At 41.6% G+C, this 24,814-nt stretch overlaps 1 long non-coding RNA gene across 1 annotated transcript in view; it reads left to right on the top strand.

Moving 5' to 3' along the window:
* Window positions 1–22,792, top strand: part of LOC145512819 (uncharacterized) — a 177,793-nt gene extending 155,001 nt beyond the window's left edge. The window contains exon 6 of the long non-coding RNA XR_014058828.1: window positions 20,562–22,792. This is a non-coding gene — a long non-coding RNA (uncharacterized LOC145512819). The remainder of the gene's footprint in view (window positions 1–20,561) is intronic.
* The last annotated feature ends 2,022 nt before the right edge of the window (window positions 22,793–24,814 follow it).

Raw genomic sequence — 24,814 nt, 5'->3', positions numbered from 1 at the left:
GAGTCACGACTGAAGCGACTTAGCATGCATGCACACATGCATGTCAGAGCTATCTGGGGGACAATAAGCTATTGGTAGCAGAGTATTTGGGCTTCCCAGGTGGTTCAGTGGTAAAGAATCTGCTTGCTGATGCAGGTGATGCAGGAGACGCAGGTTTGATCCCTGGGTCAGGAAGATCCCCTGGAGGAGGAAATGGCAACCCACTACAGTATTCTTGCCAGGAAAATTCCGTGGACAGAGGAGCCTGGCAAGCTATAGTTCATGGGGTCACAGAGTCAGACATGACTGAGCACACACACACACACACACAACAGAGTATTTAGAGTCTATTATTATTATTCATATAGCACTAAGTATACATTGATTATTCTTAAGATGTAGTCATCCCCAAATAATATCATCTTAGGATTGTCATCAGGGTCAAACATCAGCCAATGAGAACTGGGCATGCTCTAAAGCAGCTCTTAGATGTCATGAGATTCGCTTATATAGGGAAGGGAGATAGGGTTATCTACTGCTGTGTAGGAAGCAGACAACACAAGAATTTTATAGGTGATAATCAAATGGCCTCATGTGTTCGTTATTGTTTGCTGCCTCTAGTAGATAAACAAGGTGGATAAGCCTTAGATGAGGGGTGGAGAAAAACATAAGCTATGGGCTTATGATAAGCTCTGAGTTTTGAATAAGTACCTTTAAAGTATAACCTTGTCCTGAATGCACAGTGTGAAAGAAGGGATTGGCATAGGTCAAAATGTTCAAAGCAGGGGATTAGTCTAGTTTTGCTTAAGAAAGGAAAAGGCTCATTTGGCATCTGAACTCAGAAAGTGAGCATTGACGTAATGGTTCCAGTCACTTGTGTCATTGACAGAGCTAATTAAAATATGAAGAGCATGAAACAAGCTTTATTATTTTTGTATTGCTCCTTTCATAAGGTGAAGGGATAAATCTTTTTGGTTACCTAAGGACTATCTGGAAAAGCCCAAAGATGGTTTTGATGTAAAAGAATCTTAAAAGATTTTTTAAAAATAAAATTTGGATTTGGGGTTTAAATTTAGGCAAGAGGAGAAAAAAAGGAATGTATATGCTTCAGGTGGTGTGATAGGAATAATGCTAAATAAAGCATTTGTAGGATGGTCTGGAGTGGAGAAGGTCTGCAGTGGAAATGAGGTAAGCAGATATCACAGTGGTCTAGGCATGAGGGGATGAGGGCCTAAATGAGAATCTGTCATTGAGACTGGAAAGGAATGTGCAGCAGCACATGAAGTGAGAACTGGCAGAACTTAGTGACTGCCTGCGAGGGAAGCACAGGAGCAGGGAAAGATCATGCCTAGCTTTTGATCCTGGGTCTCTGGGAGAGAGAAGGGAACCTGGGACAGAAATGGGTTTGTAGTTATGGTGGCGTGCATGCATTTTTAGTCGCTCAGTCGTGTCCAACTCCTTGCGACTCATGGACTGTAGTCCACCAGGCTCCTCTGCCCATGGAATTTTCCAGGCAAGAATACTGGAGTGGGTTGCCATTACCTCCTCCAGGGGGTCTTCCCCACCCAGGGATCAAACTTGCATCTCCTGTGTTGGCAGGTGGATTCTTTACCACTGAGTCACTAGGGAAGCCCTTGTAGTATGGTGGAGCTGAGGTTGAAAAATCGAGGGACTTTTTTTTATTAATTTAATTTTGTTCCAATATAAGATGATGGATGTCCATTAAACATATTGTGACAATCACTTCATGATGTATGTAAATCAACTCAATATTATGCTGTAATCTTTAAACTTATACAGTGCTATCAATTATATCTCAATAAAATTGGAAGAAAAAAACCTTAGAATTTCCTAAGTGGAAAAAAATTAATTTAAATAAATAAATACAAATAGTATATTTTCAAATAAAAAAACAGGAAGGGAAAAGGCAAGCGTAACCTTGTAAATTAGGAAGAGATAGAAGGAAAGATATGTGCCTTTTCATTCATTCATTCATTCCATCACTTCATGCTGCAATAGATCTGAAACCATCTGTAAAATTACATAGATTATAAGTAGATGAGGGAATTGGTAGATGAGAGAAATAAACACAGGAACTATTAAACCCAGATGTGATATTGACACATAAGTTTACATACTGTAGACACTACACTGCATGTTACGAGGGCGATAGTGTAAATTTGGGTCTAGACTTCCAAATAATCTGTGCAGGGACAGAAGCATGCCAATAGAGGATTCTCACTAATTTACTAAAGTAAATCTCCTCTTTAGTAGGAGCACAGCTTTTCATGACATTGATCCGTGAATGTTTTCCTGCTGTCACAGAAAGAGGACATAGTGATGTAACAGATGAGGTAGTCTCCTGTCTGATGCCTACAGGGATTTGTAATGGAGAAAAGGCATTACTATATGCATCCTGCTGGCTTTTCCCTCTGCTCTGCTCTTTAAAGAGTATTTTCACTTTGTTCAGTTCCTTCTCCTCATCTGTCATGTAAGGACAGTTCTGCCTTTCCAGACTTTCCCCCCAGGATTCTGTGGATGACTAATTGAGAAGAAAGGGGAAGGATGGGAAGCCAAGGCATATGGGTGAACTAATATTGGGGGAGGGACCCTGTAAGGAGTTTTCAGAGGAGAGGTCAGGCTGCAGAATATTCCTAGATGGCTGGATGGCATTGATTCAATGGACATGAATTTGAGCAAGCTCCGGGAGATAGTGAAGGACAGGGAAGCCTGGTGTTGCTGCAGCTTGGAGGAGCCATGAAAAATGAAAGAGGCACAAGGAGAACAAAATGGTTTTGAGAAACATTACTGTTGACTGTGGGTCTCTTTCATAATGTTTGAGAAATATTAATCAGGTATTATTTTACTTTGAAATCTTGGTTGTTGGAGTTTCTTCCATGGATGCTGGTACCACTCTGAGATGGCAGGATGTGAGTCCTTGTTTCATTATGGAGATATGGGAGGGGGGCACTGCCAGTGTTGGGGGGGCGGATGGTGGACCTGAAATGCTGCACTTCATCCCTGTGCTAGACTGACATCACTGTGCACCTGAGGTCTGTTTCTCTCTGACGGTTAGATCAAGAGCACAGGTGGCTGGCCTTGAAACATCAGAACAGTGGCCAAACTTAAAGATTTGGTCCACTAAGAGTTGCAGACTAAGGGATAATATACTGGTGTGTATTCATTAAATAGAGATTGCCTCACCAGAAACAAAACGAGAAGGCTCAAGAAATGGCAACGTGTTGGTTTCCAAGTCAGTAGAGATGAATGCCTACTTTTTAAAGACAACTCCAAGAAGAAGCATAATACAGACCTATGCTCTGCATGGCTGGGATTGTCCCAGAGGCACCTTTGATTATAGGACATTTATTTGTCAGGGCTACAGAATATTCCTAGATGGTTGGATGGCATCACCAACTCAATGGCCATGAGTTTGAGCAAGCTCCAGGAGATAGTGGACAGGGAAGCTGGGTGTTACTGCAGTCCGTGGGGTCGCAAAGAGTCAGACACAACTGAGTGACTGAACAACAACAGACATCCATGAAATCATCACCGCAATCAAGATAGTGAACTTATCGTTGAGATTTTTAAGAGATATTCTGTGAATTTTGTATTGTCTTTGCTCTATTTAAGAAACACATGGCAGTTCTATTCCCAGTTTTTTAAGGAATCTCCACACTGTTCTCCATAGTGGCTGTACTAGTTTGCATTCCCACCAACAGTGTAAAAGGGTTCCCTTTTCTCCACACCCTCTCCAGCATTTATTGCTTGTAGACTTTTGGATAGCAGCCATTCTGACTGGTGTGAAATGATACCTCATTGTGGTTTTGATTTGCATTTCTCTAATAATGAGTGATGTTGAGCATCTTTTCATGTGTTTGTTAGCCATCTGTATGTCTTCTTTGGAGAAATATCTGTTTAGTTCTTTGGCCCATTTTTTGATTGGGTCGTTTATTTTTCTGGAATTCAGCTGCAGAAGTTGCTTGTATATTTTTGAGATGAATTGTTTGTCTGTTGCTTCGTTTGCTATTATTTTCTCCCATTCTGAAGGCTGTCTTGTCACCTTGCTTATAGTTTCCTTTGTTGTGCAAAAGCTTTTAATTTTAATTAGGTCCCATTTGTTTATTTTTGCTTGTATTTCCAATATTCTGGGAGGTGGGTCACGGAGGATCCTGCTGTGATTTATGTCGGAGAGTGTTTTGCCTATGTCTTCCTCTAGGAGTTTTATAGTTTCTGGTCTTACGTTTAGATCTTTAATCCATTTTGAGTTTATTTTTGTGTATGGTGTTAGGAAGTGTTCTAGTTTCATTCTTTTACAAGTGGTTGACCAGTTTCCCCAGCACCACTTGTTAAAGAGATGACCCAACAATCCCACTGCTGGGCATACACACCGAAGAAACCAGAATTGAAAGAGACGCGTGTACCCCAATGTTCATCGCAGCACTGTTTACAATAGCCAGGACATGGAAGCAACCTAGATGTCCATCAGCAGACGAATGGATAAGGAAGCTATGGTACATATACACAATGGAATATTACTCAGCCATTAAAAAAAATACATTTGAATCGGTTCTACTGAGATGGATGAAACTGGAGCCCATTATACAGAGTGAAGTAAGCCAGAAAGAAAAACACCAATACAGTATACTAATGCATATATATGGAATTTGAAAGATGGTAACGATAACCCTATATGTGAGACAGAATAAGAGACACAGATGCATAGAACAATTTTATGGACTCTGAGGGAGAAGGTGAGGGTGGGACGTTCTGGGAGAATAGCATTGAAACATGTGTATTATCATATGTGAAACAGAACACTATTCCATGTTCGATGCGTGAGACAAAGGCTCAGGGCTGGGGCAATGGGATGACCCAGAGGGATGGGATGGGGAGGGAGGTGGGTGGGGGGTCCAGGAAGGGGAACACATGTAAACCCATGGCTGATTCATGTCAATGTATGGCAAAAACTACTACAATATTGTAAAGTAATTGGCCCCCAACTAAAATAAATAAATTCATTAAAAAAAAAAAAAAAGAAAGAAACACATGTTAAGAGTTTGCATTTTTCTGAAGTTACTTTTTGGCTGCCAAACTGTGTTTCTCTGACTAGGATTCCGCTAAGATTCTGGGCTTCAGTAGGATTATATTTAATACAGAATTTAGGTGGCTGTTTCTTTAACATTCTTCAGTTGAAAAAAGAACTTCAGAAAGTAATCTTATGGCTGATGGGTGACATGGGAGAGAGAAGGAGGCATAACGGTACAGCTGTGGTTGCTAGACCGTCTGTTTGGGCCAAGAGCAAGGTTCCTCATCTCCAGTAGAATGAGGATTCTGTGCATGTTGGCAAGCTCCATTCTTGTAGCTGAGCTGGACCACAGAGAGTTGAAAGTTGTAATATTTAGCAAAAACTTAGAGTATCAGTATTCTGGGTCACTGATTAAAACCAGATCCAAATGCTTTGGCAATCAGCAGAGCCCAGGGTAAAATTATGATTTTCTTATTGAAATTAGGGAGCCTAACCAGGACAGTTGTCTGGGCAGAACCATGGCAGAACCAAAGTCATCCCCAGGAAATATGTTCACTTGTGTGCTAGCTAAGTTGCTTCAGTTGTGTCCGACTCTTTGTGATCCTATGGACTGTAGCCTGCCAGGCTCCTCTGTCCATGGGATTCTCCAGGCAAGAATACTGGATTGGGTTGCTATGCCCTCCTCCAGGGGATCTTCCCAACCAGGGATCGAACCCATGTCTCTTGAGTCTCGTGCATTGGCAGGCAAGTTCTTTACACTAGTGCCACCTGGGAAGCCTGAAATATGTTTGGGGCTCTTCTAATTTATTGAGTGACAAAGACTCCAGGACTCTAAAGTTCTTGTGGTATGGAACAGATCATCTAATCATAAGATTAGAAAATTTTAAAAGAAGATAGTATTCATTTCCTGCCGAAGTCATAGAAAAACTTAAATAAAATTCTCATAGAACTTCTGATTCTAAGCAGTGTACCTTTCTGGTTTGTTCTCCAGTAGAAATTAATTGTACATTGAATTCCCAGCGACCACATCAGGATACTTTCAATTGCGAGTAACAGAGACCCTGACTCAACTGGCCTGAATAATAATGGAGTTATTTCTCATTTAACAAACCCACAGTTTGAGCAGCTCCGGAGTTGTTTAGTTTAGTGACTAAAAGACCATTCCTCATTAGAGTATCTGACTCATCTTCAGGCGGGTTCTCTTCCTATCACAAGATGGCTACAGATGCTCCAAGCATTCCATTCCTATTCAACAACATCCAGTGGCAATAAACTCATTCCTCATCTTTGTTTACTTTTTTAAGATCAAGTATAATGTGTCCCCAAAGCCCCTCAACTGTCTCCCCTTCATATCTCACTGGTTCAAATGGTGAGTAATTCACCTAAATGAATTACTGGCAAGCTGAATGGGATCCCTGGACACACATAGACCAATAAAGATCCAACACTACTTTGCTGGAGGAGAGATGGTTACTAAAACGAAATCAAGGATCTCCTGCATTGCAGACAAATTCTTTACCATCTGAGCCACCAGGGAAGCCCTGCAGAACAAAATCAAGGTTCTGCTAAAAGGAAGAAGGGGAAGAAACCATATCTGTCATTCAGAATTATAGAGAGAATCTGATTAGAATTGAAAACATATACCAGAGTTAACTATTTTTTATCAGGATTCTTTCTTAAGCCGTTATTTCTGGCAAAAATTTATTAGTAAGACTAATAGTCTATAAAGACCCCTCCTAGAACATTGCTGTAAAACCATAACCTTTGCATTGAGAATGTGTGTTTCAATTCTTAATAGCAGGCATTTAATAATGAAAATTCAAGTTAAAAAGACAGAACATCTCTTTTGTGCAGTGCTACAAATGGTTATCTGATCAATTGGAAGATGAACCTTATCAATCCTGACCCTCAGGATCTATTGAGGTGTGAGTTTTGGCTGGAGTATGATTACCTGGAGGCTCCATACTGAACTCATTCAACCTAGCCCTTTCAGACTCATGACCATAGAACCATGGGCTAAGAACAGTCAAAAGCAACTACAATCAACTGTCTTTATTCCTGTCTTTATCAGGAAACAGAGAACAGGATCAAAGTCAATAGCAATCGTATCAAACACCTGCATCATACCTCACTTGGTCTGGTTCAAACCCCCTGTGGGAACTGGTACTGACGTGTGCTCAAATAAACTTCATGCAGGTGCCCCCTGCCAGGGCGCCCCTTTCTCTATATATTGAACCTCTGTTGTCTCCAGCCCCTTAGCTTCCCTTCTGATGCTGAGGTGTGGGTCATGCCCTATTGGGTACTCACACATGCAGTCCTGAAAGTGCAGAAAGCAGTAACACTCCATGGGGCAAACCTCTGACCAGTAGAGAAGGAAACTGATGGGTAAATTCTTCCTCCTTTATCCCTACCCCACATGCAGCTTTTATCATGGCTTTTTAAGAACAGTCCCAACAGTATCGAGGCGTCAATTGAATTTAATCGCATAAAACTATGAAGTATCCTTCCATTGGCTTACTTTCCTTCCTGCCTCACTCTCCCTGCATCTCATGCCTGCTACCTGCGTGTGCATCCCTAATAAGGTAGTGACATTGAAAACCGCTTCAGGCGTTGCTTTCTGGAAAGCTCAGGTTAAGTCAGAAGAGCAGCTAAACCTAAAATCTACCTGCTCCTTGTGTAAAACGTGGGGTTAAGGAGCCCAGGCTCATAATTAATAATGGAGAAAACAGACACAGAGTTTAGAGGAGACATTTAACAAATATATTGAACACATTCAACAAATAAAAATTGTAGAGATTTCCCTAGTGTTCCAGTGGCTAGGACTCTTGAGTTCCCAGTGCAGGGACCCTGGGTTCTATCCCTGGTTGGGGAACTAGGTCTCGCATGCTGCAACTAAGATCCAGTGCAGCCAAATAAATAAACAAAAAAACAATTAAATAAATAAATAAAAATTGTGTAATTTGGGAAGATGGGGAAAATTCCGTATTTAAAATATGATAGGCTAAAGTCTGGGTTCTTCTAGGAAGGAGATGTAGATTTAGGAAGATGGGGTGTGTCATCTTGATCTTTTTAGCTCTTGTACCTCCTTTATGCTGACTATCGTGTATATGCTCAGTTGACACTTGTTGAATGAAATGAAAGAAAGTGACAGTGTTTTTTTTAACTTTCACTTTTTCTTTTTTAAAAAAATTAATTCATTTATTTTAATTGGAGGCTAATTACTTTACAATATTGTAGTGGTTTTTGCCATACATTGACATGAATCAGCCATGGGTATACATGTGTTCCCCATCCTGAACCCCCCCCCCAACCTCCCTCCCCATCCCACCCCTCAGGGTCATCCCAGTGCACCAGCCTTGAGCACCCTGTCTCTTGCAACAGTGATATTTTTAAGTGGTGCAGAGGAGGTCTGGTTAGCGGGCAAGTTGAAGGCAGGAAGTCAAGAAGAACAGGGTGTGACTCTAAAATCTGCCTGGCTGGCACTATGAGCAAATCCCATAATGTCTCTTAATCTCTAAAGCCTCTTAGTACTTTTCCTACCTAAAGGAAAGGTGTGGGGCTTCTCTGGTGGCTCAGTGGTAAAGAATCTGCCTACAAACGCAGGAGATGCGGGTTTGATCCCTGGGTCAAGAAGTTGCCCTGGAGAAGGAAATGGCCATCCACTCCGGTATTCTTGTCTGGGAAATCCCATGGACAGAGGAGCCTGGTGGGCTACAGTCCATGGGGTTGCAAAAAGAGTTGGACATGACTGAGTGACTAAACAACAATGACAGTGACAAAGGTTGCCTGAACCAGCCAGGCCCGGAAGCCTGAGATTGTGAACGGAAAAGCCAATGGCTGGAGAGACCCAGAGAGGGTGGATGATAATAGGAGGCCTACCAAGCCAGACCTGGGGGTCCACCTGGGCACAGGGAGAAACGAATCTAGAAGGAGGTCTGTTCAGTTCAGTCGCTCAGTCGTGTCCGACTCTTTGCGACCCCATGGACTGCAGCACGCAAGGCTTCCCTGTCCATCACCAACCCCTGGAGCTTGCTCAAACTCATGTCCATCGAGTCAGTGATGACATCCGACCATCTCATCCTCTGTCGTCCCTTTCGCCTTCAATCTCTCCCAGCATCAGGGTCTTTTCCAATGAGATGGAGGTCGTTGCTCCTAAAAATATGGAAGGGGAGAGGTATTGCCACGTGGGAATTTCACTCAAGGGTAGCCTGAAGAAGCAAAATTCCAAAAGTCAATTCAGAGAAGACTCAAAGTTTAGGGTCTTGGAGATGAAAAGGTACAGACTAGGAAAATTGCGCTCAGAAGGAGGCAAAAGAAAAAAAAAAAAAACCAGACTGAGCTCTAGACACAGTCAGTTAACAAGTTATGCAACCGTAAGAAAAGGATTTCACCCCTTGGAGTCCTGTCCGTGGAACAAAGTGCAACTCTAAGGTTCTATCTGTCTTTCATCTTGCATGGTAATTAGAGAAGGAAATGGCAACCCACTCCAGTACTTTTGCCTGGAAAATCCCATGGACGGAGGAGCCTGATAGCGGTCACAAAGTCCATGGGGTCGCAAAGAGTCAGACATGACTGAGCGACTTCACTTTCACTTTGCATGGTAACGGGGCAGGGGTGATACAGCTTATGATACTGTTGTTGTGCCAAGGAAATTCTGTATAAGAATAAAGAGGCAGCTGTCCATAGAAAATCTTGATTTACCTTGCTAGAGATGACATCAGATGCCTTATGTGCTCCTGACAGCCCCTCCAGAAAAAGCAAGAGGCAGATGGTGGGGACGGAGAGGAAGTGAGAGACTTACCCAGAACACTGAATGGGGCTGCATGGACTGTCGTCTCCACATCCTTCCTTCACGAGCTCGCGGGGTGTGGCTTTGGTGTGGCTTCCAGGGCTCTGCTGCTGCTGTGTTGCTTCAGTCGTGTCTGACTCTGTGCGACCCCATAGACGGAAGCCCACCAGGCTCCGCTGTCCCTGGGATTCTCCAGGCAAGAACACTGGAGTGGGTTGCCATTTCCTTCTCCAATGCATGAAAGTGAAAAGTGAAAGTGAAGTCGCTCAGTCGTGTCTGACTCTTCTCGACCCCATGGACTGCAGCCTACCAGACTCTTCTGTCCATGGGATTTTCCAGGCAAGAGTACTGGAGTGGGGTGCCATTGCCTTCTCCCTGGCTCTACCAGTGTTCTAAAGTCCTGTCTGCTCTCCTTTTCCTATCCTCCCAACCACAAGCCCTTGCAACAGAGTGAAAAATGAATCGCCCATCACCCAACTGGTCAATTGGACTGTCTTGAGCCACTGCAACAGATGTCTGCCAAGGGCCTCAGTAGGAGGGTGACCAGCTACCCCCTTCATGATGAGGTACCTGGAGAAAAGGCTTGGAAGTAGACAGAGACACCAGCCCTGTGGGTGTCTGAGCTCTTCCTGCAATATGGCAAGGCCCAGGCCCATGCCCTTCATCCACATACCTCTGAACCACAGGTTTTTAAATTTTGAATATTCCTTTCTCCAGATTCTGTGTATTTGAATATTTTGAAGCCTGTTGCTTCCCAAGTTTTGGGCTTTTCTTTTTTTTAAGCAAAAAAGGATGAAAGCCTTAAGATAGTCTAAGGAGGAAGATTCTCTTGTTGGCATTGTATCAGATTCTTTTCTCTGGGGGAGGCCTGCTGTTGAGGCAGGGTGGGGTGGGTTCAAAAAGGTTGTAACATGTTCTGGCTTGGGGCCCAACATTGTTGAAAAATGCTTAGAGGAGACTCAGAGCACTTAAAGAGTTTTGGCTTTAAAACTGTCTTTGTTTAGATTTTCAAATTTGTTTAAATATTTTCTCAAACAGAGACAATAGAAGAACTTGAATAGAAATTTTTTTCCGTGAAACAAATTCTTTCCTAACTTAGGCTGACAGACTTTTTACAATAGTAACAACCATTATCATCTATTTTTTGATGTTACTAAAGATTTAGGTCCCGTTCGAAGTGTTTCACATGCTTTATCTCATTTAATTTTTTCAACAGTCTTCAAACTTGGTACTGTTACCCCCATCTCAAAGATGAGAAACCAGAGACTCAGATGGCTTGAATCTACTATTTATATACAAGAGTATATTAGTAAGCATCAGAGTTTAGATTTGGCTACAAACCTAGATTTATTTGACTTCAAAGCCTGGTCTCTATCAGTGGTATGCTGGCAAATGTCCAACAGCCAGCTCTGTGGGAGGGGAGGGGAGGTCTGCTTTAGAGTGTTTGCCAGTTTCCTAGAGTGTGAATACCCCCAACCATGGCTGATTTCAAGCTACCAACTTGACTTCACTGAAAATGGAGTTGGGAAGAAATATGTAAAATCAACTCTCGCTGGTATCAGTTGCCACTGGTATACCACAGATTATCTTGTATGTTATATTGTTATCGAACACATTTTGGAGCCTGGAGCACACTTGTGTCACCTGCAATTTAGTGACAAGATCCCCAGTCTCTTTACTCTTCATATATCCCTATATTTATTCTTGAAGCATGTTTCTCACCTAATTTCCCCTACAGCCGTTTTGAGGAGACTGCTGTTGTTTTTCTCTTATTTCATAAAATGAAGAAACAGATGCTCAGAATGCTCAGGGAATTTGGTGAAGGTCACACAGCTCACAGCTAAGGCTAGATCTGAATCTGTGAGTCTTGATGAACTTTTCAGTAGAACAGGAAAATAAATAAGAGGTTGGAGAGTAGTGTTAGCCAAGCAAGCTTGGACATAGATGAAGTTTTATCTCTATGATGCAAAAAAAAAAAAAAAAAGCACTGTTATTCACTAGTATCAGGGTAGTAGCAAACATCAGAATGATTGGCAGTATTTTAATTTTTATAATTTTTATCATCTGGATAATCTGGGAAATTAATTTTATCATCTGTATAATTTAGCAAAAGCAATCGTGGTACAATAAACTTATGGAAGACCCTGATGCTGGGAAAGATTGAAGGCAAAAAGAGAAGAGGGCAGCAGAGGATGAGATGTTTAGATAGCATCACTGACTCAGTGAATTTGACCAAACTCCAGGAGATAGTGAAGGACAGGGAAGGCCTGCATGCTGCAGTCCATAGGTCACAAAGAGTCAGACATGACTTAGCGACTGAACGACAATGAAAACGTATGGAGGAATTGAAGGGTCTAGATTGAGTCCACCTTCAGCCGCATCAGCTACATGATCTTGGATGTGTCCTTTGACCCTTCCTAGCTTTTGACTGTCTCATTTATAAAACAAACAAGCATCACTGGAGACAATGTAAATGAATGGCATTTATAATCCAACTGTTTACATAATATTAAGTTTGGGGGTTGAATAGACAAAACTTGCAGAAAGAACTTCCTTTTATTCACAGCCTTTGAGCTTTCAGGAAAAAATGTTAAAAGTTGACAATTGGCTCAATTTTATAATGTGGAGTTTAGTGATAAAAAGATAATACATAATTTCTTTAATCTTTAAGGGCTTTAAAAATATGTCCAAGATAAGTGTATTTTTCATGGAATTAAAAAGTTGTGAACTTACAGATGAATATCCAAAATCAGTCTTCGCTAGGAGAACTAGGTCTAGTTGGGCGGGCTTCCCAGGTGGCTCAGTGGTAAAGAGTTCACCTGTCAATGCAGGAGATGAATGTTTGACCCCTGGGTCAGGAAGATCCCCTGAAGGAGGACATGACAACCCACTCCAGTATTCTTGCCTGGAGAATCCCGTGGACAGAGGAGCCTGGCGGGCTACAGTCCATGGGGTTGCAAAGAGTTGGACTTGACTGAGCACACACATGCACATTTTATTCTGTTTCTTACACTAGTTAGTTCTTGCTAATCTTAAGGTTAGGTTAGAAAACCACCTGAATACAAATGGACTACTGTTATTCCTGGCGCCTTCTTAGAACTGTCACCATATGCATGGAAATAGTAAGGGTATCTAGCCAAAGCCTCGTGAGAGTTGTCTTATACATTGATATGTGCATATTACAAGCAGTCTTAGGTTAAGGCTTGATGCTTAAGAATTTAAATCCTTTACATTCTCCTTTGACCAGAAGGAATGCTGAGAAAGAAAAGTATGGCTCTGTTTCCCTATGTATGCGATAAAGTCTGAGACTTGCAAAAGAGCTTAAGTAGTACAACTTGTGTAAGAAGAATGCTTTGGGTGCAGTTAGTATAAACAAAGGGTCCTTGGCACGAACAGAGAGTTAAGCAGCTGCAAGAGATTTGCTTAGAAAACCAAAAGATTAAATGCTCTTAGAAGAGAGGGAGAGGAAATACCCACTAAGGTCTCTGATATTTCCATTTTCTTTCCTCCTTCTCAATAGCCTTCTAAGATTAAATATTTCTATCTATGGCTACAAAAGAAAACCCCCAAACCAAAACAAAAAAACCTCTTCTACTTAAGAATAATCATATTGTCAGAATTTTCCCCTAATTTTCCTAAATTTAAACAAGCATGGAGGTTTAAGTTTAAGTCACAAGAAATAAATCATTTACATTCCTTTGCCTGTTATCTGTTCTCTGTGAAATCATTCATAAAAGGATACTGATAGTAATTTAACCCCCATGAGAATATTATGAGTTAGTAGGAATGATTGAGGCAGAAAGGAATTGCCTGTGAGTGAAATAATTAAAAGCATGTACCAAAATCAGCTTGTTTAATACGGAAAACCTGGGGGAACAATAATACAGTGTAATAAATTTCTTTGTAGTCTTGCTATTCCCTATGACAGAGCACTGTCCACATGCCAAGTTTCTTAAGACACAAACATGAAATCAACTGGAAACTTGTTTTGTATTTCCACATAATTCAACTGGTTACATCTTTCTAAAATAGTTCTTATTGCGGCAACAAAGTTCTCAGTTCAGAACTGAGAAATGTGCAATGAGGAAGTTTGTACAACTTTAAAATTTTACTCAAATGTACTAGAAATACTCATTGCTATTATCTTTAAAGATATAGAATCATCAAAATGTGATATTTTGTACTTAAAATCAGAAAAAATTCTATTTCATTAGAAAATGCATGTTTTGCTATAAGTTTTACATTCATTTTAGGTTTCAAGGATTCATTAGCAAGAGAAACCACTCATTAAACACAAATAAACAATTTCAATTTTTTATAGAAGATTATTTGACTTAATTTCAATATACAGTCAGTAAAAGAAAAGAAATAGAAACAATAGAGAGAAGTTATAGCATATACATCACCAAACTGGGCTGACCTACATCCAGATTTGAACAGCACTGGGAAGTCCTGAGTGACAGTTGTCAGGAGCCCAACTGGGAAAGGATCCAGGGTGGTGTGTCCACCCCACAGGTGAGACTTCAGATTGCAGTTTTGGGGATTCCCGATTATAATCCCAGGCTGCAAACATGTCATCATCAGTTTGCACACAAGAATGCAGCTCTGGTTTTACTTTAACTTTCACAACGCTGTTTGTTTCACCTTGTGAGTTATATGACTTCTTAGACCCAAGGGGGCTGACCCCAGGTCCTCAGGGGCTTAAGAGAGTCCAAGACCCATTCCCTTTTTTTCTCTTTCTCTTTGGCCGTGCTGGGCCTTTGTTCCTTAACTGGGTTTTCTCCAGTTGTCGTGAGCAGGGGCTACTCTCTAGTTGTGGTGTGAGGGCTTCTCATCGCAGTGGCTTCCTTTGTTGCGGAGCATGGGCTGTAGGGTGGAAGGGCTTCAGTAGTTGTGGCACATGGGCTCAGGAATTGTGACTCCCAGGCTCTAGAGCACAGGCTCAGTAGTTGTGCCGCACAGGCTTAGTTGCTCTGCAGCATGTGGGGTCTTTCCAGATCAGGGGTTGAATCCGTGTCTCCTGCATTGGCAGGCAGATTCTTTACCACTGAGCCACCGGGGAAGCCCTCCCTTTCTTATCTAAAGTGCCATCTGACTTAATGTCCTTACAGGCAGACACAGAATCTAGACAGTGTCCAGGCAGGTCAGAAGCAGGACAGAGACCTGCTCCCCTGCTTCTGAAGCCTGAAGAAGACTTCCTCCATTTCTCTTACTATGTGACACAAGACAACTGAATAACACAGTGTGAAAAACTATCCAGGATTACTATTACATGATTAAAAGCAAGTTTTCAAACAGTGTGTATAAAATACCACCATTTTTGTACTGCTATAAATACTATATATGTTGGCTTATACATGAAAGAACATACACTAAGGTGTTAACAGTAGCTATGGCTAGAAAGTAAAATTATTAAACTTTTGTATTCAATATAACATATTTCTCTAACATTTAAAATTTTATAACAAGCATGTATCACATTTGAAATCAGATAAAGACTGTTTTAAAAATCTGTATGTACAGAAGGTAAATAAGCATATGAAAAGATGCTCAACATCATTAAAATTAGAAAAATACAAATTAAAGCCACAATGAGCTACCACTGCATATCTATCACAATGCTTAGAGTAAAAAATAGTGGCAACATCAAATGCTGGAAAGGATGGGAAGAACCATGTTATTTATAGATTACTGATGGGAATGCAAAATGGTACCGCCATCCTGGAAAACAGTTTGACATTTTGGTATAAAGTTAAACATATACTTAGCATATGACTCAGAAATTGCACTTGTAGCACAAAAGACAGAAAAACTTATTTTCACACAAACACCTATACATGAATGTTTATAGCTGCTTTTTCATAATCAGCAACATCTGGAAAGAGCTCAATACCCTTTAGCTGATGAGTGGATAAAGAAACCACAGTGCACCCATAAAATGGACTGCTTGGCAGTAAAAAAGAATAAGGTACAGGTACATGCACCAACATAAATGAATCTGAAATGCATTATGCTAAGTGAAAGAAATCCAGTTCAAATAGCTCTATGGTTTCATTTTTATGACATTTGGAGAACAGATGAGTGGTGCTCAGAGCTGAGGGGTGGAATGAGGAAAGTGGACGCACTGGGCAGTGTTTCAGGTGATAGAACTTTTTATCTCTTGATTGTGTTGGTGATCATATAACACTAAGCATTTGTTGATTTTCGTAGAACTGGACACCAAAAAGCGAAATTTATTGTATGTACATTTAAAAATAACTTTTAAAACAGAAAAATTGTTATTGGAAAAAAGATCTAATTGATGTTTTGTGAAAAATATGTATCTCTCTCCACAAGTCTTTATTCATTCTATTAATTTTCTGGGTAGAGTTAAAAAAGACTGCTTTTAAATTGACAAAGATGGTTGCCAAGTGTAAATGAACTGTGATATTCTTGCTACCTGAAGAGAGATTGGGAGTTCAGAGCCATCGCTTGCAAACTCTGTATAAACAAAAAATGTTTGAACTGTAGATCAATGCTCAGTTGTTCAGGAGTAGACGTCAGATTGTTGAAGATATATGTCCATCATTAAGGCTTCAACCCCCTTCATGCCTGAGGGTTGCCTTTTCCCACCACCAATTAGATGCAAAATGTTGTTTCATCCTATTTAACTTAAATGGCTATGCTCCTTCTTTCTTTCCTTTTTGCGGCACCGCAGGGTATTCCTGATCTTAGTTCCCCGACCTGGGTTCAAACCCATGAACCCTGCATTGGAAGAGCAGAGTCTTAACCACTGGATGACTAAGAAGGGAAGTCCTCCTTCTTTCTTTTATTAAAGCCATGAGTAAAGAAGGCCCTTGAGGACCACAGTAAGCAATGATCTCCCTTCTGTGACAGTTTCGTGGACCCTAACTGTATATATCTACCTGGACTCCACACTATACGATGGAACACTTTGGTGGGTGGCCATGAGAATAATCTCTTCAGCAGTTAGCATGTGTTGTATTAGTCGGTCAGTCATGTCTGACTCTTTGTGACCCCATGGACTGTAGCAGGCCAGACTCCTCTGTCCATGGCATCCTCCAGGCAAGAATACTGGGGTGGGTTGCCATTCCCTTCTCCCGGGGATCTTCCTGACCCAGGGATTGAACCTGGGTCTCCTGCGCTGCAGGTGGATTCTTGACCGTCTGAGCCACCAGAGAAGCACTGGTATTTGCCAAATGAAAGCAATGTTTTCAGTTACATTTTTTATTTAAGTTTCTGTGTGTTATGCAAGAGCAATTATAAAAAAAGAAAAAGAGGAAAAGGAGGAGGAGGAGAAGGAAAAAACAACCCAAGAAAATCTGCCAGCCTGAGGTCGGAAGGCTAAATTTTTCTTGGTCGCGTTCATTTTCCAGCTCAGCCTAGAGACGAGGCCTGTCCTATTCACATGGCTTATTAATGAGTCAGGCTTGACAAATTTGGGTTGTAAACAGAAAAGGCCAAAACAGATCGTTCAGTGTAAATAAGTCTTTTAAATGGCATCCTAAGTAATGGTTAGAATGCACCAGATGTTCTTGGTGAAGTCACCACTTCACAGAACAGCTTACCCAGGAGTCTCAGCTGAGGAAAGTGCCCAAATGCCTATCATTTTATTTCCCCTTTTGGGATAGAACACCTTTCCCCTCCCATCAGAAGATAACATTGGGAAGCTAGCTCGCTGCTTATGTGATTTTGTTATTCTGTTTACTGTGCCTGCCAGATGCTTCAATTAAGGGCTATAAGGGGGTCTTTTCAACCCAAACTATCAAGAGAATGCTTCCACATGGAAGTCAAGTGAATAGGGGTCTATTACGGCCTTCCCATATACCTTGTCTTTGAAGAGGTCATAGACAGAGAGCTCAGCAAAGAGCTCACCAGCACTTTGAACTGATCTGAGAGAGGGTGCTTCTCTCCATCATCTCTGTTGATTGCTGGCATGGCCTGGGGCGAAGGCCTGGAGCTCTGGCTCTGTGCTAGCTTCAGGACTTGTTGATTCTTTTCCTGCTATGATTTGTGAAAGAGGGACCGAAACTTTCTGAATCAGAGTTTTGTCACACTAAAGCAAGGGGATTTGAGCACAGGATATCTCAGGCCCTTTGCAGTTCTGAAAGGCTACGAGTCTATGAAATAAGAGGGAGAAACATTTGGAACTCAAAGAGATCAAATCAGTAATGGAGTTCAAGGATACATAATGCTCAGGATTTTTCCTAAATCATGAACTCACCTGTTCATCAGGACACTGCTCATTCAATATACAGAATAAAATAAAAATTAAACATGTGACAAGGGGAGACAGAGAACACTGTTAAAGGACAACTTAGAAAGATAGAAATGTTTAAAATTCGAGGGCACATGGTATGATGATGTTAAATACTCATGTTTTTGTGACAGCCTACCCAGGTTTGAATTTTAACCTCAGTACCTGGTAGCTGTGTATCCTTAGCTAAATTGCTTTTCTAGGCCTCATCAGAATTAAAAAAAAAAGATGTAAAAAGAGATAATAATATTTTTTTTTCTCAAAGAATTGCTGGGAGGATTAAATGAAATAGTGCATATTTGCCTGGAACATGAAACATTTGAAGTAGACTGCCAGTACTACACAGGGTATGTAGTGAATGATAACACTCCAGAACTACACAGCAGAGGATGGTTGGGGGGAAGGGGAGAAGGGAAGGCTCTGGTGGAGTGACTAAGGTACCAGGCTTGGCATCCAGAGTCTAGGGTTTTAGTTCAAGATGACACAGAAGCCTTTGTGTGTTTTTGTGCCCACAAACAAATTTCCATAGTGTCAATGCCATTGGGTTTGTATTGCCGTTTACTAGCTAGGTGACTTTTGGCCATGTCTCTTGACCTCTCCAAGCTTCAGTCTCTCCTTGAAGATACTGATCCTTGTCTCTCAGGGTGTTGAAGTGAGCTTCATGAGATGATCATACACTGTAAATCATACACTGTAAACCACAAACTCCTCTGCTGACAGGAGGATTGTTATGATCTAGTAAGACAATGAATGAAAACCTATGACGGAAGTATTTCTAAAATGATATATCCATTTCTCTGACATGTCTTTGCACTTTTTTTGGATGATTCATCTTCAGGAACATGTATTACTGACACATAAAACGTACCTGTCTGTGGCGCTTTACCATTTTAACCTGCTTTACATAACCTTCTTTCATTCCCACAGCCTGAAAGGTGCTTAAGCTGTCTGTCCTCATGCTGACCCTGTGCTTAGTTCTAATCAGCGTCTTCCTCCCCAGCTGCCGTGGTCTGGCCTCGCCTCCTGCTTCTCTTCACTCATTTTGTTGTTGTTCAGTCACTAAATCATGTAGTTATTATTGGAAGCAGATGTAAGAATAATATCAAACACTCATCTTGAATTTTAGGTCAAGGGGAGCTTTTGAACAAGGAAAGTGCATATACAGGTATTTTAGGAAGCTTACTTAGCAGCAGCTGGACTCTGATAGACTGGAACTTGTGGGCTAAGACTGGGTAGATTAGAGTGTTGTTTATTGACAAGAGGAGGTGGTAAGTGCCTGGACTTGAGTGATGGCAGGACGATTGAAAGAGGGCAAAAGACTGGGGACCAGGAGGCAGGAAGGAAATCTGCAGAACTTTATTAATTCAGTAAATATTTATTGAACATTTACTGTGTGTCGAGTGTTGCATTAGGGGCAGAGAATACAATTAGTGAGCAAAAGAGACAAAATCTTAATCTCAGTGAATTTGTGGTCTGTGGCGTTTGTCAAGTAATTGGATGTACATGAAAAGGGTAAGTGAGAAGTCAAATAGAGGTGCCTGTGGTTTCCAGTTTAAGTGTCTGGGAACATGGTCGTGCAGTTGACAGGAGTGGCAGGCAGGAGGAGGACTAGGTTGGTGTGAACTGTGACACATTCAGTTTTCAGCCCAGTGAACTTGGAGAATTGCTATCTAATTAAAATGCTTTCCTGAAGGAAGTGAGCTCAGGATTGACTTTTGGGTTTTGTGACTGGAGCCATCAGGTCTATGTGGAGTCATACAGTTTAGTCAATATTTGATCCAAGAGACACCCATATTGGGCTGGAAACACTTATTCTTGGTTCTGAATTTTAGGAAGCATTTTTTTTTATAAACCTTGTATGAGAAAATTTGTTAAAATAGAGATTATCTTTAAATACAGTTTCATGAAAAGATAATGAAATACTTATCAGGTTGACTTTTCTCATAAAGACCTTCCATAAAAGTTGAAAGCATAGAATTAAATCTTAACTCAAAGTATTTTTTGGAAGCAGTAAAATAACATAACCCTAGTGCATTGTTTTCTGATGATATCACTTAATACAGGGATGGAATGTAGAGAATATATGTCCTTGGGCTGTGTTTCAGATATCAGATGCATCCGGGCATCTGCTGAGGGCAGATTTTGGTTAATTTTGGATCACATTCTCTGCCTGGGGCCTGACACAGCAATATTCAGTGTGGCAAATCAAAAAAACCTCTGTAAGTCACAGATATGCACTAACGGAGTGGGACTGCCTGGGTTTGAATTCTGGTTTCAACCCTTGCTGGCTGTGTTTAGTCAAGTTCCTTAAACCCTCTCATCTTAGTTTCTTCATCTGCACACTGGATATGTTCAGTGGATTCAGGAAACCATGCATTTCCAGTTCTATCTAGAACCTGGTAGTGGTGGTTTAGTCACCAAGTTGTGTCCAACTCTTGTGACCGCATGGTGGGTATGGGATTTCCCAGGAAAGAACACTGGAGTGAGCTGCCTTTTTTCTTCTGCAGGGGATCTTCCAGATCCAGGGACTGAACCCTCATCTCCTGTATTGCAGGCGGATTCTTTACAGACTAAACCACCAGGGAAGTCTCATAACTAGAAACTGGTACTTTATAAAGGTTCAATTAAGGCTTGTTATGATTATTTTTGGCTTTATTAGCATTGTTCTGACTCATGCACTAATTTCTAGAGGAAGTAACAATGGCCAGCTGGTCACATGTGGCAGAAACGAGGTGACTCAATTTGGTAAGAAGCACAGGATGTCTAGGAAAGCAGTGTAGATGAAGCCAAGGACAACAGCCTGTGAAAACATGGCCACAGCCAGTGCCCAGCGGAGAGAGCACACACTGAGATCACTCCTGGGCAGTCTCTCAGCTCATTAGAAGTTGCCCAGCCCTTATTTATTCAGCATTGTGTTCGACAGCCAAGGGAGTCTTAGAGGAAGGTAAAAGCAGGACCTTTGAGGAACTTACAGTCTGGGCACAGAGAGAAGTCTTTGTGAAAGGAGCTGAATGCCAATGTTAGAGGAATCAAATGCTAACTTGGGTGGTTCAGCCTATACTTGGGGTGGTACTCACAGGAGGAGAGAGAGCAGGACTGGCTTTTCTGCACTGGTCTCTCTATAGGCATCTTATGCCCTCAACTGCAATACCTTCAAACATATTCAGTGGTGAGACTCTTGTCTACCCACATAAAAGCTACACCTTAAATTTTTATTTTCCCTGCAACAGTCTAGAATATAATTAATATGTAAAGAAGCAGGGAGCGGGTTATTCAGGAAAAAGTACAAGAGTTAAGAAAGATTTCTTTACAACACTTTCACCTTCAAATCAGCAGCGGTTTACTAAGCAGCCCAGAGGGTTGTAGCAGGTACTGTGCTAGACCTGGGAGATTTAGAATATGAAGAAGAACTGATTCTGTCCTCGAGGGATGGTTCACATTCTAGCAGCCAGATTGGACTGTCAAGACCTGTCTCTCTTTCTGTGCTCCAGCTTGTGGTAAAAACAGTCTGAAATAGACATAAGAGTGCATAAGAGAAAAAAGAAGACAGAAGATTGTCATTACAGGAAAACTACCTCTGAGGCCCTTTCAACCAGAGGAAGGGGCAGATATAAAGAGGCCATTTCAGTAGTTTCTGTGAGGAACTAAGACAGTCGTGTGCCCAGGTGTCATAGCCGCACAGAGGAGAGGTTCTCTGCCCACGTGATGTGATGTCTGCACAGAATCCTGAAGGGTAGGAGAGACCATCAGGAGATGGGCAGGGTGCTTTGGGCCAGGAATAGCGTGACCAGAGGAACACTGGCGGCAAGCGACTCATGTTGATGTGGAACTAAAAACAGTTGGGTGTTGCTAAAGGTCTGAGTAGGAGGGGGCAGGAGAGGACAGGTAGGGGCCAAGCCGCAGGGGCCCTTCTGGCTTAAGACTCATCCTAAAGTTGAGGGAGATCCACCAGAGGGTCTTAGACAGGAACATGTGATGGTCAGATTTGTGTTTCAGATACAAGTAGAGAAAAGATTTAGCAAGGTATCTGTTAGGATTAGATACTGCTGCATGAAACACTGGCTTAAGCCAGCAAGGTTTGTTTTCTCACATAAACAGTGTAAAGATGGGCAGTCCCTCACTGGCTAAGACATTTGCATCCTTGCTGTCTTTTTGTTTTGCCAAGATTTTGTCCTCACATTGTCACCTCATGGTCAGAAGATAGCCTTCTGAGCTCAAAACAACACATCTGTGTTTAAGGAGGCAGGAACAGGGAGAGATGCAACTCTTCCCTTTAATCATCAATGTAAAAGCCCTCCAGGAGACCACCAGACTTGGAGTGAACTACCGGTTATCAGGTCAGGACTATACTAGCTGCCACCTCTAGCTGAAACAGAAGCTAGGAGAGCAGTGATTGTCCTACATAGCAGGTTTGGGCAAGGGAAGGGGTGGGGAATAAGTGGTGTGTAGCTGACCTATAATTTCTGCCACAGAAGGTAGTAGGTAGGAGGTAATGAGGACCCAAAACAAGGCAATGGTAATAGAGAGGGATTGTTGCTATTAACTGAAACTGAAAATTCAGAAATTCTGAGCAGTGGATCTCATTCTCAGTGTTTTGCCGAAAGTTTTCCTTTCGTTTTAGATTTGAAGAATTCATTAACGAAAGGAACCACTTGTTACTCACAAATAAACAATTTCAATTTTTTTATGGAGGATTATTTGACTTAATTTCAACATACACTCATTAAAAGAAAAGAAATAGAAACAACAGAGAGAAGTAACAACGTATACATCACCAAATGGTGCCAACCTACACCTAGACTTGAGCAGCATTGGAAAGTCCTGAGTGACAGCTATCTGCAGTTCCAGTTGGGAAAGGGTCCACCCCACGGGGAAGACTCCAAATTGCAGTTTTGGGGGCTACTGCTTATAATCTCCAGCCATAAACTGATATCATCATCAGTTTGCACACAAAAATGAAGCTCTGGTTTTAACTTTTACAATAATGTTTGTTTCACCTTGTGAGTCATTTGACTTCTTAGACCCCAGGGGGGTCTAAGTTGATGGAGTTCTCCAATAAGTAGGGGTCCCAAATGCGAGAAGTATGTCCACATAGCAGTCTTTCAGTAGCTTTGTCAATATGTGTTAATAAGCACATATGGTTATCAAAGTCCAAATTATTTCCAGTGAAATGAAGCAGCCAATATTCGTCTCCAAAAAAAATAGGTAACACATGAAACTGGCATATTAAATTCATTTTAGCTATACTGTAGCGGTACAGAGTTCCTTAGTACCAGGTGTCACTGCATTTAGTAATGCTTTCAGGGATAACTACCCAATGATTGTCAGGAATCCGTTCTTTAAATAATTTCTTTCATGTGTACACATTAGTAGACATTAAAATTCCTTGGGCCTTATCCTTTTGCTGCTGCTGCTGCTGCTGCTGCTGCGTCGCTTCAGTCGTGTCCGACTCTGTGCGACCCCATAGACGGCAGCCCACCAGGCTCCCCCGTCCCTGGGATTCTCCAGGCAAGAACACTGGAGTGGGTTGCCATTTCCTTCTCCAATGCATGAAAATGAAAAGTGAAAGTGAAGTCGCTCAGTCGTGTCCGACTCTTTGCGACCCCACGGACTGCAGCCTACCAGGCTCTTCTGTCCATGGGATTTTCCAGGCAAGAGTACTGGAGTGGGGTGCCATTGCCTTCTCCTATCCTTTTGAGCAAGGTAATATAATAACTGCATAGAACAAGTAGTCCAATCAAATATGTCAGTTAATGATTTAGTTTGGTGTAGATGAACTATTACTGAGTCATTGTTATTGTTGTTCAGTCGCTAAGTTGTATCCAACTCTGTGATCCAATGGACTGCAGCATGCCAGGCCTCCCTGTCCCTCACTATCTCCTGGAGTTTGTCCAGGTTCATGTCCATTGAGTCAGTGATGCTACCCAACCATCTTTTCCTCTGCTGCCCTCTTCTCCTTTTGCTTTCTGAATCATTAAATAACTGTATGATTTCTTTATCATAAATCAAGCTATGTTCATGGGGCTTTAGCATCCATTTAGCACTGATAGTTAAGGCTTGAGCTATATATTTACCAGTGCTATGTAATCTAGCAGAGAGATAAATTTTGTCCATGGAAAGTCAGAGATAAGAAAGGACAGGCCTTGTTTGTAGGGTAGGTGAAGGTATCCTGAGTTCAGGTCTAGCTTATATTTCTCCAGTTGAAGATTCCCCAGTGACTTTCTTCATATTTTCTTTTTTTCCAAACTTTTTAGTTTGTATTGGATTATAGCCAATTAACAAACACTATTGTGATAGTATCAGGTGAACAGTGAAGGGACTCAGCCATCCATATACATGTATCCATTCTCCCCCCAAATCCCCTCACATCCAGGCTGCCACATAACATTGAGCAGAATTCCATGTGCTATATAGTAGGACCTTGTTGGTTATCCATTTTAAATATAGCAGCGTGTACACTTCATATTTTCTTTTAATTGTACCATATCCTTGAAGTTTGTGGTGTGAATGACAACACACATTACAGTCAGGCTTCCAAGAATAGTCTATTTACAAGAATAACAGTGGGTTCTGTTTTTCCTGTCCAGGGATCATCACTGACACAGTGTTGCCCTTCCCTTGCACAGTTGTATCAGCAGGTTTGGGAGGACCATTAGGCTGCTTCACCCAGACTTTTTGCATGTATATCATTTGTGGATCCAAACCCTCCATCACCTCTAACCTTTAGTAAGGTGGGAGGTTCTCCTTTTTGTACTTTGCC

This window comes from Giraffa tippelskirchi, chromosome 7 (assembly GCF_054371585.1).
Source record: "Giraffa tippelskirchi isolate mGirTip1 chromosome 7, T2T-mGirTip1v1.2.pri, whole genome shotgun sequence".
In the NCBI taxonomy this organism is placed as follows: Eukaryota; Metazoa; Chordata; class Mammalia; order Artiodactyla; family Giraffidae; genus Giraffa; species Giraffa tippelskirchi.
Note: the sequence above shows the minus strand (reverse complement) of the source record. Positions and strands in the feature narration are given on the sequence as shown.